Here is a 12441-nt window from a genome sequence, read left to right as displayed (position 1 = left end):
CAGCATGTGTGAGCATCAGCCCCAGACCGCCCAGATAACAGCCCTGATTATGAATCCTTCCCTTCTCTGTGGGCTTGTCTCTTCCACAATGCCTCTCTTTAGGAAAGGGTAGGGAGCCTTCTGCAGTGAAAGGGCTGGCACCAGGTCTCTGTCTCCTACCCTGGCATGAACTTCCAGTGCTTTCTCTTGTGCCAGTGCCTGAGTTGGAGCCCACTGAATGAAAGATCTGAGTTAGGGGAGCCATGTGACATCACTGCCGCAGCGTGTGCTGCTGGGACTGGTGAGCACCTGAGCCTGCTCACCTTTTCCTGTAAAAGAAACAAGGCCAGCCCCTCAGCCCTCTCTAGTTGTTCGAATCTAAATGTACCACTTAAGTCATGGTTATCCCTAGAAAACCATTTTCACTGGGTGCTTCTCAAGTATATTTGGGAAAAAAACAGGACAGTGACTCGCTCCACATTCTCTTCCCATAAGAAAGCGGAGACTGTATGTCTAAGCACCCCATGCCTCCTGTCAAACAGAAAAGAAAGCAAATGCCACAGCCAACTGGGGAGCTCCCTCCTGCTTCAGTTTCCTCACCTGTATGAAGGCACACACAAAGATGTGTGTGGTGTGGAACAAAATGAAATAGGAAGCTATGGTGAAAATTAAAAGAGCTATGCAGATGTAAAATGCAGCCACTGTGAGTACACGGTGGCTCACACCTATAATCCCTGCACTTTGGAAGGCTGAGGCAGGTGGATCACCAGAGGTCAGGAGCTCGAGACCAGCCTGACCAATATGAGGGACCACCTGGAGGGAGCGTTAGAACTGGTGACGCTTCACTCCCACTTGGCATTGCCTTCTCAGGTCTCAGCACCTCCTCAGAGTTAACAGTCTCCTGCTGAATAGCAGCTTCCCCTCCAGCACCTGCAGGTCCTCCCTGCCCGCTGCATCTGCCTTGCCCCAGCACTCCTGCCTGACCCTGGAGAAGGATGGAGAAGGATGGAGACACAGGGTTTTGTGGGGAGTGCTGGGAAGGGGCCTCCTCAGGAAAGGGAGGCTGTGGTGGCCCCTCCCTCACCTGCTCCAGCAGCTGAGCTCATGCCCTGGGGACACTCACGCTCCCTAGGAGTGACAGGTGGGCCCGCTACCCACAGGCCAGCAGAATGCAGCTCTTTTGTGGTGGGGAAATCCTGCCCTGGTCTTGGCCATGGAGCCTCGGGATGAGTTTTGTGACACGGCCATAGCCAGACACCTACTGAATCAGGATGAAGGTCCAGTTGGGAGGCGGGGGCTGGAGGGAGTGCAGGGGGCATGAGGGGGCACTCCAGCCATTCCTCATCTTAAGTGGGACCTCCCTGGGAGGACAGATGACTGCTGCATTAGGAGGGAATTTCAGGTCCACCTGCCACCTCCAAGGAGCGTAAGCTGGCAAGATTGGAAATCAACCAGCCTACAGCTGCCCCTACTAGTGACCCCATCAGGGGACCAGGACTGCTGGACTGGCAACCCAGGCATTGAAGGATTCTCACTCTCCAGGGACCTCGCTGCTAGAGCCAGGCCAGTGCTGGAATCCCTGCCAGCAGGGGCAGCGTGCAGGCTTTCTGGGGCCTGCTATAGCCTGGAAAGAGAATGTGAGATTCATGGGTACGCATGCGGGCGGCTGCACCCATCCAGGCCACACGTGGGACCTAACAGCTCCTGTCTGGTTAGCAGTGCCCGAGAGATTTTCCTGGTGCTGGAAACCTATTGGATTTGGGGTGTACATGACCCACCTGGGTCACAGTGCTTGCTTTCCTCTCATCTGCCGACTCACTGGGGGATCTGCATCCATCTGCCCATCTCCCCTTTTCCTCACACTACCTCAGCATCTCTATTTCATAAAGCACCAATTTTTTGGTTATTACCCTCATTTAAAATTATATATATTAGTCAGAACATAATCCTCCTTCTCTCTCCAATCTCATTAGCTGATAAAAGCATTAGCAAATTGTCACGTCTAAATGACCGTGTAATAGGTATTGGTTTTAATTGTTGGTACTTAAGTGGCCGTTATAACAGAGTGCTTTGCTTCATAAGCCAGGTAAGCCCCTTGCTCTCTAAGGAGGAATGCTGGAGACTTGGCTGCTCAGAGCCAGATTTGCAATCCACTGGCAACCCGTGCGTAGGACTCCAGTATTTTGACATTGGCCTCCAGAGTCTGTTTTCTGCTTTTCTTTTTCCTTTTTGTCTTTACAGGACATAAAATTTACCAGTTTAAATGCACAGTTCAGGGGCATTAACTACATTTACATTATTGTGTAACCATCACCACCATCCCTCTCCAGAACGTTTGCACCCTCCCAAGTTGAAACCCTGTACCCAGTAAAGAACAACTCCCTTCCCCCAGACCCTGGCAACCACCACTCTACTTTCTTTCTGTGTGACTGTGACTACTCTAAGTACCTCATATAAGTGCCATTGGAAACTTTGTCCTTTCGTTTCTGGTGTATTTCACTCAGCATGTTACCCTCAAGGTTCCTCCATGTTGTGGCATGTCAGAATTCCTTTCCTTTTTAAGGCTGCACAATATTTCCCTGTATGCATATACTACATTTTCTGTTTTCATTCATCCATTTGTACACACTTGGGTTGTTTCCATCTTTTGGCAATTGTGAATTGAATTACTGGCCTCCTTTTTTTTTTTTTTTTTTGAGATGGAGTCTTGCTCTGTTGCCCAGGCTGGCTGAAGTGCAGTGGTGTGATCTCTGCTCACTGCAAACTCTGCCTCTCAGGCTCAAGTGATTCTCATGCCTCAGCCTCCCAAGTAGCTGGGATTACAGATGTGTACCACCACGCCCAGCTAATTTTTGTATTTTGGTAGAGGCGGGGTTTCACTGTGTTGACCAGGCTGGTCTCGAACTCCTTTACCTTAGGTGATCTGCCCACCTGGACCTCCCAAAGTACTGGGATTACAGGTGTGAGCTACTTCATCTGGCCTTTTCTCATCTACTTCTAGTTTTCACTCCTCAGTGGCTGACATTAGACTCCATTATGGCCCCTTCATAAATTTTATTAAACCACCTGAGCAATGAGGGAGATGAAATTCCAAGAGCCAATGAGTGAACTCTTTTCCTACACAGGAAAGAGTTCTTAACCACTGCAGAGTCACCAATCCATCTGAGAACCTGAGCAAGTGTTGAATCTGCTCCCATTTGAAAACTATACAGGCACTCATACAAACATGACCTTTTCAGCCTCCGTGGACACCCCTGAGACCCATTTTTAGACCACAGGTTTATCTCTGCTCTAGATAATTCATTTCTTCCCAGAAAGTGGTAAGTCAAAAGTTTTCTAATCAGACCATGGTTGAAATGCTTGAATAAAACACAGAATCACTTCCAGTTTGGCAATGATATAAAGTGGAATGTCTGTGTTTCGAACTTTCCCAGTGCAGAACATGACAGTGTCTCCAAAAAGCATGGGAGGCCAGGAGCTGAGTGTGGGACTCTCTTTCTGGCTGCAGAGGGAATTGGTGACTCTACACATGCAGGGGACAGCATGCTGGGGAAAGAGGCAGAAATGCCTCCTTCCAAATAAGAATCCTTCTCTGTACCTGCCTCCTGCACACTGACCATTCTGATTGCTGGCAGCTCTAGCCCCAGGCCACCCTAATGCTGCCTAAGCACACATACTCTCCCACTGTCCCAGCGCGGGGAGTCATTCAGGGTGCCAGGAGCTTCCTAGTTTCCAATTTGACTGCACATGAATGTGTGTCACTGCCCAGGGAGTGGCTTCAGCGGGTGGTAGCTGACCTCCACCCCAGGGCAGCTCCAGTTGCACAGGCCATGGGGACTGCTGCCATCCAGCTTCATCTGCAAGAGCCCCGGGTCGGCCAAACTTGTCTACTGAAGATGGGGAGTGTCTGGATAAATTTGCCATATCTGAGCAGAAAATATAAGTCAGACTGGATTTAACACAGAGCAGAAGGCTGAGTCTCAACTGAGATGCCATGTACAGTGGTGTGCTTGGGGACAGGTGCCCTGATATCCAGGCATCTTTACAGGAAGTAATACGTTTGAGAGACTTGGGTCCTTGGGTGTGTGCAGCTGGGGATGGACGCAGGTCTCTGTGCGTGTGGAAGGGTGAAGTGGTGAGAGGGGAATAGACCAGGACTGCACAGTGTCTGAGGCCTGGTCCCTGGCAGAGGGCAGAGCTCCAGAGCAAAACCTAAAGCCTCCTGTCCTGGGGCCTGTGCAGCACAGAATGCCTGGAGCAGCCATTCCTCCCAGGTGTCCCACAGAGTGAGGGACAAGGACAATTTCCCTTCTCCCTTAGTCAGGGACTCCCAAGGGGCTGCAGCCACATTGCTCCTTCTGAGGTTTTGCAGCAGCAGTTGGTCAGAGACGCAGCCATCGTTCAGGGCAGTCCTGATGGGGACTCTTCCCTTTCCCAGGAACCCTGGAACCTCATGGCCAACTGACATTTAACCTTTGTGGCACTTTAAAATCATCCAGGGAGCTTTGAAAACATTCTGATGTGGGAAACCCCATTCCAAACCTATCATTTTAAGATTCTCTGGAAATGTGGCCTGAGCCCTGGGCATTTTTAAAGTCCGTAGGTGATTCTAATGTGCAGGCTAGACCCATTGATGGTCGCTGCTTCTTTCCCCTCGGGAAGCTCTCACCATCTTTGGTAAATTAAATACATGATTAATTATGCTAAGGCAGATAACTGCCAATATTGAGTCCACTGAAAGATGCACATTTTAGGATTCCGATAGGGGTATTCCTTACAATCACTGTCAGGCAGGTGACAGGTATAAAACGCTGCCATCATCATCAAAGAAGCATGTGCTTACCCCATCAAAGTATTTCATATGGTTGTCACTTTAATGGGCATTATTGGACAACACATGGAGAGTTTAATTGCTATTTTAAAATATCCTCAAAAAAGGTTCACTATGATTTGGCCTTGAAATGAAAAAATATTGTCTGTGCGATGAGCATGGGCACAGAGCATCAGGGCATACTGCTGATGTCACTGAAGCAAATACTTCTCATTGCCATTTCATGGGGTTTTTGCAAAGTCATAGCCAAGGGCTTTATAAGACCTAACAAAGAAAGAAACATAAAGAGTGATCCGTGAGAAGGAACTGTCCGTCACACACCTAAAAACGCAACCCAAAGGCTAAGAGATCACCAAATCCCAGAAACATCTTTCTAAGAGACGTACAGCTCTACTGCACTCCATGGCCATGGGAAACACAGGGCCATGCTCTGAGCCCAAAACAGGAGCCGTACAGTTGCATAAAGATGCAGATTAGAGAAAACATCTTAGACATATCCTCACCAATGTATTTCACTCATTTATTCAATTTTATATAAGTACAAGAGTGACATGATAAAATCCATGTCTATGAATTTCAAAAAGAGATCTGTCAATAAATTAAAGAAAGTTTGAGGTGATAGAAGGCATTGTTTCAGCTTTATTGGAAATGCTTTTCATAGTGATCCACAAAATGGGTGCATCTTAGAATTGATGGTTTGTTAGTTTTTGTGAAATATAGTCATTTGCTCCTGGGTCTAATTCCAAGCGCTCAGGCTTAACCTGCCTGTTGCACCAGTATGAGAGCTCCCATGCTGTGGCTCTCTTCTCTTCTGAGAATGCCGATAGGTGCTCCCTTCCCGGGCCTTTCCATTCTATGGAGAGACTCTCTGGCACTGGCCTCTGCTCTCAGGCCTTCTCACCCAGCCCCATCCTGATAGGTCTTGCCGCTCTTCTCCCCTGGGTCAACCCTCAGTCTTTCTTCTGCCATTTCTTATTTTCACAGTGCCTCTTTTTATTTTATTTTATTTTATATATGTGTATATATATATATATATATATATATATATATATAATTGTGTTTTAGGTTCCAGGGTACATTTGAAGAACATGCAAGATTGTTGCATAGGTACATACTTGGCAATGTGGTTTGCTGCCTCCATCCCCATCACCTATATCTGGTGCCTCTTTCCATGTAATTCCAGCCTACTTCCACCATACACAGCCAAACAGGTGCCCTAATTTCAATCTCACACGTTTACTCATCTCTAAAATGGGAGGCAATAAGACAGAGACTCAATGCTGGGGACAAGTCCTAACATGTGTGATGGAATTACATTGTTTACTGAGAATGAAAGCAAGGAAAACCGAGCCAGTCCCAAGCAGAAAACTGCTCAGGGCATTCTAAACTGGTAAATAAGGTATGCATATCATACGCTAGTTAAAACAGTTCTTTAAACAAAGGATACATGACCCTGCCCCCATTGCTCCCTCGTAAAGAATGTTTCTTTAATCAGTAGTGAACAGGCACCACCTGCCTGCCTAGTCTATCTTTATTCTATGAAAAAAACACAGAATACTTGCTTGTCACAATCACCTGTTCACAGAGAATAAATACGTGGGTCCGAGTCTACTCAAGGCTCTTAGCTCTGAAGGCTGTTAGCCACCAATCCCACTCTGCACTCATCTGTGTGTTTGCTTCTTCATTGCTTCAGTGCCGGCGGGTTGGGGTCTCCATGACCTAGCTGGTCTCAGCAACTCAAGGCATGCCATGCAATGGGGAGTCACTGACATGGATTCCCTCCAAGCTTTCGCACTCGTAAGCTGGGTAAACTTGGACATGTTACTTTGCTTCACCTGAGAAGGGAAGAATGGAATCACTATGTCACAGGGTTGTTGCAGGATTAAATGAGAGAGTGTGTGCATTGCAGACCCTCTTAATTATAGCTGTCTCTGTGGCATCCTTCCCAAGTGCAGCTACTATGGAGTTTGGGTGGGATTGACCAAGTCAGGGCTTGATTGGCTTAATCCCAACCATGTGACCTAGGTTGGTCTAGTCAGAGTAAAGCTCAGTTCTTATTCAGATGGTTTGGGGAAGAGAAATTCCTTTTTGCCCCTATGGTATCTTATAGCCATCCCTTGGTATCTGCTGGTGGTTGGTTTTCGGACTCCTGAAGATACCAAAATCAAAGATGCTCAAGTTCCTGATATAAAATGAGGTAGTATTTGCAAATAACTTGCAACAATCCTCTTGTATTTTTAAAAGCATCTCTCGATGACTTGTAATATAATACCTAATACAATGTAAATGACATGTAAGTAGTTGCTATACTGTATTGGGTTTTCATTTGTATTATTTTTCATTGTTAAATTGTTATTTTTTATTCTCTATATTTTTTCCTGATCCTCAGTTGGTTGAATTCAAGGATGCAGAACCTGTGGATACATAGGGCCGACTGTATCTATGAAGGCTGTAATGCCAGGAGCTCTTGGCTACCAAGAAGCCACCCCAGAAAAGAGGCTGACCTTAGAGGAGGATCAGGGTGACAGAGGAGGAAAACTAAGCCAGGGCCCCTGTCAAACTACATCTGATCCCTACAGTGACTCAGGTGTGTGAACCAATTACTTTATTTAACCACATTTCAAGTGTCTTTTCTATCATTTGCAGCCAAAAACATTTTAAAGGTTCCAATATGAAAAGCATTTAATAAGAACTTAATAGATAGTAGTTATGCTATCAACTCAAGTGTTTAAAATTTATAATGGAAATGAGGGAAATGAGTGACATATCTGTCATTCCAAGTGAACCTGTTCTGTAGCAGCAGGTAGACCCTGTGCCCTGTTCTAGAATTTTGCTAGTAAATGATCATCCCAGAACTCATAGCCTCCACTCCACCAACCAGATCATGTCCCACTTCCACATTCAAGTAAGTAACTCAGGGCAACCCCTTTTAGTGATAGAAAGACGGACTCCGAACCCCATCTCGCCACACTCCCTAGTAATTAAGTGAAAGGAATAGGAAAGCTGCTGCTCCTCCACATGGCCCTATGGCACCAGGGAGCCTCACAGAAGCCACACCCGCCCCACATGCCCTTGCTGTGTGCACAGAAGCCTGGGCCTGTTGCTCCCGAGTGTTACCAAACTGAGCTGGGGTCCATGTGCCTGCCATAGTAGAACCAGATAGCCACACTGAGCTTTTGCAGCGGTAGAAAGGAAGGCATTTATTTGCAGGGCACCATGCAAGGAGGCCCAGCAGCCTTCGCTCAGTCCTGGCCTCCCCAATGGCTTGTGGGCAAGGGCTCTCCCAGGCAGAGGTGCATCGCAGGAAAGCAGATGCTGTTGGCCCAGTCATGAATCAACAAGTGGAGGGTACACACTGGTCTTAGCTATTGGTTCAGGGGGTGAAGTTTGTCTTAAATTTTAGGGTCAGCAGAAAAAATGTTAACTGGCTGAGGAAGGAGGCAGTGACTCCTTCCCGGTCCCCCAGGAAGAAACTTAGAAGAAAGAATGGCCATCAGAGTTCAGTCCTCAGCTCCCTGTCATCTGAGGTCTGCCTGCCAGTGGATCCATTTGTTGCCGGTCGTCCGCGGCAGGGGGGAGGGGTCCACGTTTCTGCACTTGAACTTCCTTCCCGTAGTGTTTTAGGCTACTACGATCTTCTTGGTTTCAAGTTGCTCGTTTCCTTCACAGGGCTAGCTAGATGCCTGGAATTTCTCTTGAAGGAACTTTGGACATCCTTTTATTTCCATGCTTGGTCAGGGGGACCACAAGCCCCTAAAAGGGGATTCCTATTCTGGCTCAAGAGCAGGAAAATGTGGAGCCAAGTCAATCCTCCCAGGACGGTGTGGTCTCCAGGAAGCAGAGGCTCAGGACGTACCTTCTGAGCCTTCCTTGTCTGGCCTTGGCTGTACTCATGGAAGGAAGGCGAGAGCAGCTCCAAGCTTCCTTCTTGGCCCTCCACAGGTGGCCAAGTGCCTCCTGCAAAGAGGCTGAGGCACACTCTGGACCACCGAGCTCCTGTGCCTCCACCAGGTCACCAGGCGCATGGCTGTCCCTTCGGAGCACAAGGTGACGTTCCTGCAACTTTTGCAGTGGTAGAAAGGGCTCTTCCTATCCCACCTTGCCACCTTGGAGGTGATAGAAGGTGGCCCCCAGCTCCGTCATGAGCTTGCCTGCTATAAGACGTCACAGCAGCATGCTCAATGTGCACCCAGTTGTCACAGCACAGGTGTTGTGACTTGAAATCCAATTCCTCAGAGTAGGGGGAGCAAGCTGGGGTTGGGGGGCTCCAAGTGGGGAAGGCGCTTCAGCTGGCAGAGCCGAGCCGAGCTGACTGTGAAGGACGGGTTGCCAGTATAAATTCTTCCATCAACAAGCAGAAAACATGCTCACGACTTTATCATTGTACCCAGGGCTCTGCTACAATTCATATCCTCCTCATGGTTAATGGTGTTTTAGCCCACTGATGCCACATAATACATTTCATCAATTCTGGGGGGAGGCTCCTGCTCAGCACATCAAAGCCAATTTGTAAATATAGAGTGATGGATTGTCAGTAAATTCAAATCAGAACGAGGCAATAACGCTCCCACACAAATTAATATATCTTAGCAGATGTTTAACTTTGAATCTCCTGTTTTGAATATATATTACCTGATAATGTATATACACAAAGCATTTTTTATTTCCACTCATTAAATCTCAATCAAACAAGTAATCGCCCTAAACTGCAGAGGCACAGAAATCCCTTTTCCCTGCCCATCAAATAGAAGCAATTTATTGTGGTGTAAAATAAATGAACTGCTAATACAATTTTTAAAAAACAGCGATAACAAAGCTAAAGGGCCGTGCCCCTGAGGAAGGATTGCCGCGGAGGCGGGGTGCAGAGCCACTGACCCGCTTGAATTCTGCCTCTGCCACTGACTGAGCGGCCTCAGCCAGGTACTTCCCTCTCTGGGCCTCTGTTTCCCCTCTGGCGATGGGGATGAGCGTTGTCTACTTCGTAGGGTTGTAGAGGAACTGAAATGGCTTCATTTGCGTGAATTGTTTAGAACGCTGCCAGGCATGATATACCTGCTCATATTATTATATCCTAAATGACACAAGAGAAAGGCAGAAGCAGGAATAGGCTTCTCCTTCAGGGAGGCCCTGGGCATCTGGAGCAATGCCAACCCCTGCATCCAGCCGGCTCCTCCCTAGTACGACTCCTGGGAAAAGAGAGACTCGGTTTCTCCAGGTGCAGGTGCGGGTAAGCATCCTCATCTCCTCCTGGTGCAGCCAACCCCAGACCCACCTTACAGGTTCTCCCTGAAGTGCCAATTTCTGGCTCATCTGTCCCCTGCCTAGGGAGGTCACTAAGGCAAGGGAATTGATGCAAGCTCCCAGTGATATGGGAAGAGGGCAGGGAAGTGCTTGGTAGAGAAAGGCAGGCTCCCTGATGAGGGATTTACCCTCCTGCCTGTGCCCATGGACCTAGGTGTGGACAGGCACTCCTGTTTTCGTGCCCAAATGTTGCATTTTCCAAGACCACCCTGGCTCACCACACCCTCCATCCTGTGCCTGTAAAACTCCCAAGACCCTAGTGGGCACATACACGAACAGCTGGACATTGAGAAGAACACACGGATAGAAGAACACACTGGCAGACCCTGGCAAGCCATTGATAGCAGAACCATGTGAATGGCATGGAATTCAGCTGGGAAATGTCCGAGCAGATTCCGGCTGCTGAATGGCCCAACTCCAGGGGAAAACCACCTTCCTGCTCCATCCCCCTTTTGGCTCCCCATCCATCTGCTGGAGCTACTTCCACCATTTGGTAAAGCCTTGCACTTGTTCTCCGAGCACACATGTGATCCAATTTTTCCGGTACACTAGGGCAAGAACCCTGGGATATGGAAATCCCTCTGTCCTTTCAATAAGGCAGGGGGTCTAATTGAGCTGATTAACACAAGGCTGAGGACAGCCAAGCTGAAAGAGTGCCCTGTAACGCATGCCCACTGGGGCTTTGGGAGCTGTGAACATTCACCCTTAGATGCTGCCGTGGTTCAGAGCCCAGGCTCCCCACAACCTGTTCATCTGCATGCTTCCTCTAGGGGTTTGAGGTGAGCCACACCCCCATCGCAAGCCCTGCCAGGGGAATAAGGGAACTCCTCCCATTTTACCAGGCAGAATAGAAAATGCAAACCCAGTGTGCAGCCTTCAATCAGCAGGCAGCAAGCTGCTCACCTGTCCTCTGTCTTCCAGGCCCCTTGCTGGCAGCTATCTGGGTTTCCCATCTCTTTATTTTTCCTCTCCTCATCTCCTGTCTTCTCTCATTCCATCCACTCATCTGACACATTGTAGATGTTTTCCTCTCCTTGTTGCCGTTTCTGACATTGATTTCTGTTCTTCGCTTACTTTTGTCTCACTAGATTTGTCTTTTAGACTTCTGATGACCTTCCCTGGGAAGCTCACTTCAAGAGCCTGGTCTCCCCCTCTGACCTCCCATGGAAGGAAATCATGTTAGACAAAAGGGGTGGGTGAGAGGCCCTTCCGGGCTCACCTTTGCCTGCCTGCCACGTGCCAGGCACCGTGCCGAGTGCTTGCCTGCAGAGCACCTGGAGTCCCGCACACCACCCAACGTAACAATAAAAGTCACTGACGCCTTTTAATTCACACTTGCTGTGTGCTGTGTCTGGTTCTTACTTGTTGTAACTATTGAGTCCTCAGAAACTGTATACATAGATACTATTGTTCTTCAATCCTTATAGGTGAGGAAACCGAGACACACAAAGGCTAGGTAGCATGCCAGTGTGCCATCCACAGTAGGTGACAGCAGAATTCAGACTCAGGCAGTGCAGTCTCAGCCCCTGCACTAAATGGTAAGATTATTCCTCTTGATTCTTCCTTGGTTAGGAACTGGAGTTCAGAGGGAATGAGTAACTTACCTGAGGACGCAGAGCTTAACTTACCCAAGCCCTCAGAGCTAAGTAGAACATCTTCATATTTACCTAATGTTCTCCTTACATGGAGCCTGTGTCCAAATTTCCCCTTTTATATGAACACTAGTCATACTGGATTAGGGCCCATCCCGGTGTCTTCATTTTAGCTTAGTAGAGACCCAATCTTCAAATAAAGTGACATTTGTTGCGGGGGACGCAATTCAACCCTTACCACGGGGGCAGTGCCTGGATGCGGCAGCTTCAGGAGCAATGATGCACCAGCCTCGCGTTAACAGTCCCAGGTCTACATGGTTTCGGTGCAAGCAGGTTCCCAAGATCACCATGTGGTAAGTGATGACAGTGTTACTGCGTTTGTCTAATGGAGATGTGACCTTAGCTAGGAATGACGCACATGACAATAAAGAACATGGAGAGATGGTGCCTGGACACCTTGGAGAACTTTCTTGTGTGCTGACGACAATAAATACCTAGGTAAGTAGGCCTTCTCCCCTCATTATCCCATATTTTCATTAGCCAACCACTAGACCTTACATGGACCCATTAATTTCTAAATACTTTTTAATCGTACTATTCATACAGACAGTGACTCCCAGCAAAATATTTTCTCAGGGCCCCTCACACCCAAAAGGTGACCCAGGGACCCACTCTGTGCCTGGGAAGCACTGCTGCTAGCCCGAGCCCCCTCTTCATTCTGGCTGCCACCTCCCTGTG

This window comes from Callithrix jacchus, chromosome 13 (genome assembly GCF_049354715.1).
Source record: "Callithrix jacchus isolate 240 chromosome 13, calJac240_pri, whole genome shotgun sequence".
NCBI classification, from domain to species: Eukaryota; Metazoa; Chordata; class Mammalia; order Primates; family Cebidae; genus Callithrix; species Callithrix jacchus.
The sequence above is the reverse complement of the archived record's forward strand: the minus strand, read 5'-3'. Positions refer to the sequence as shown.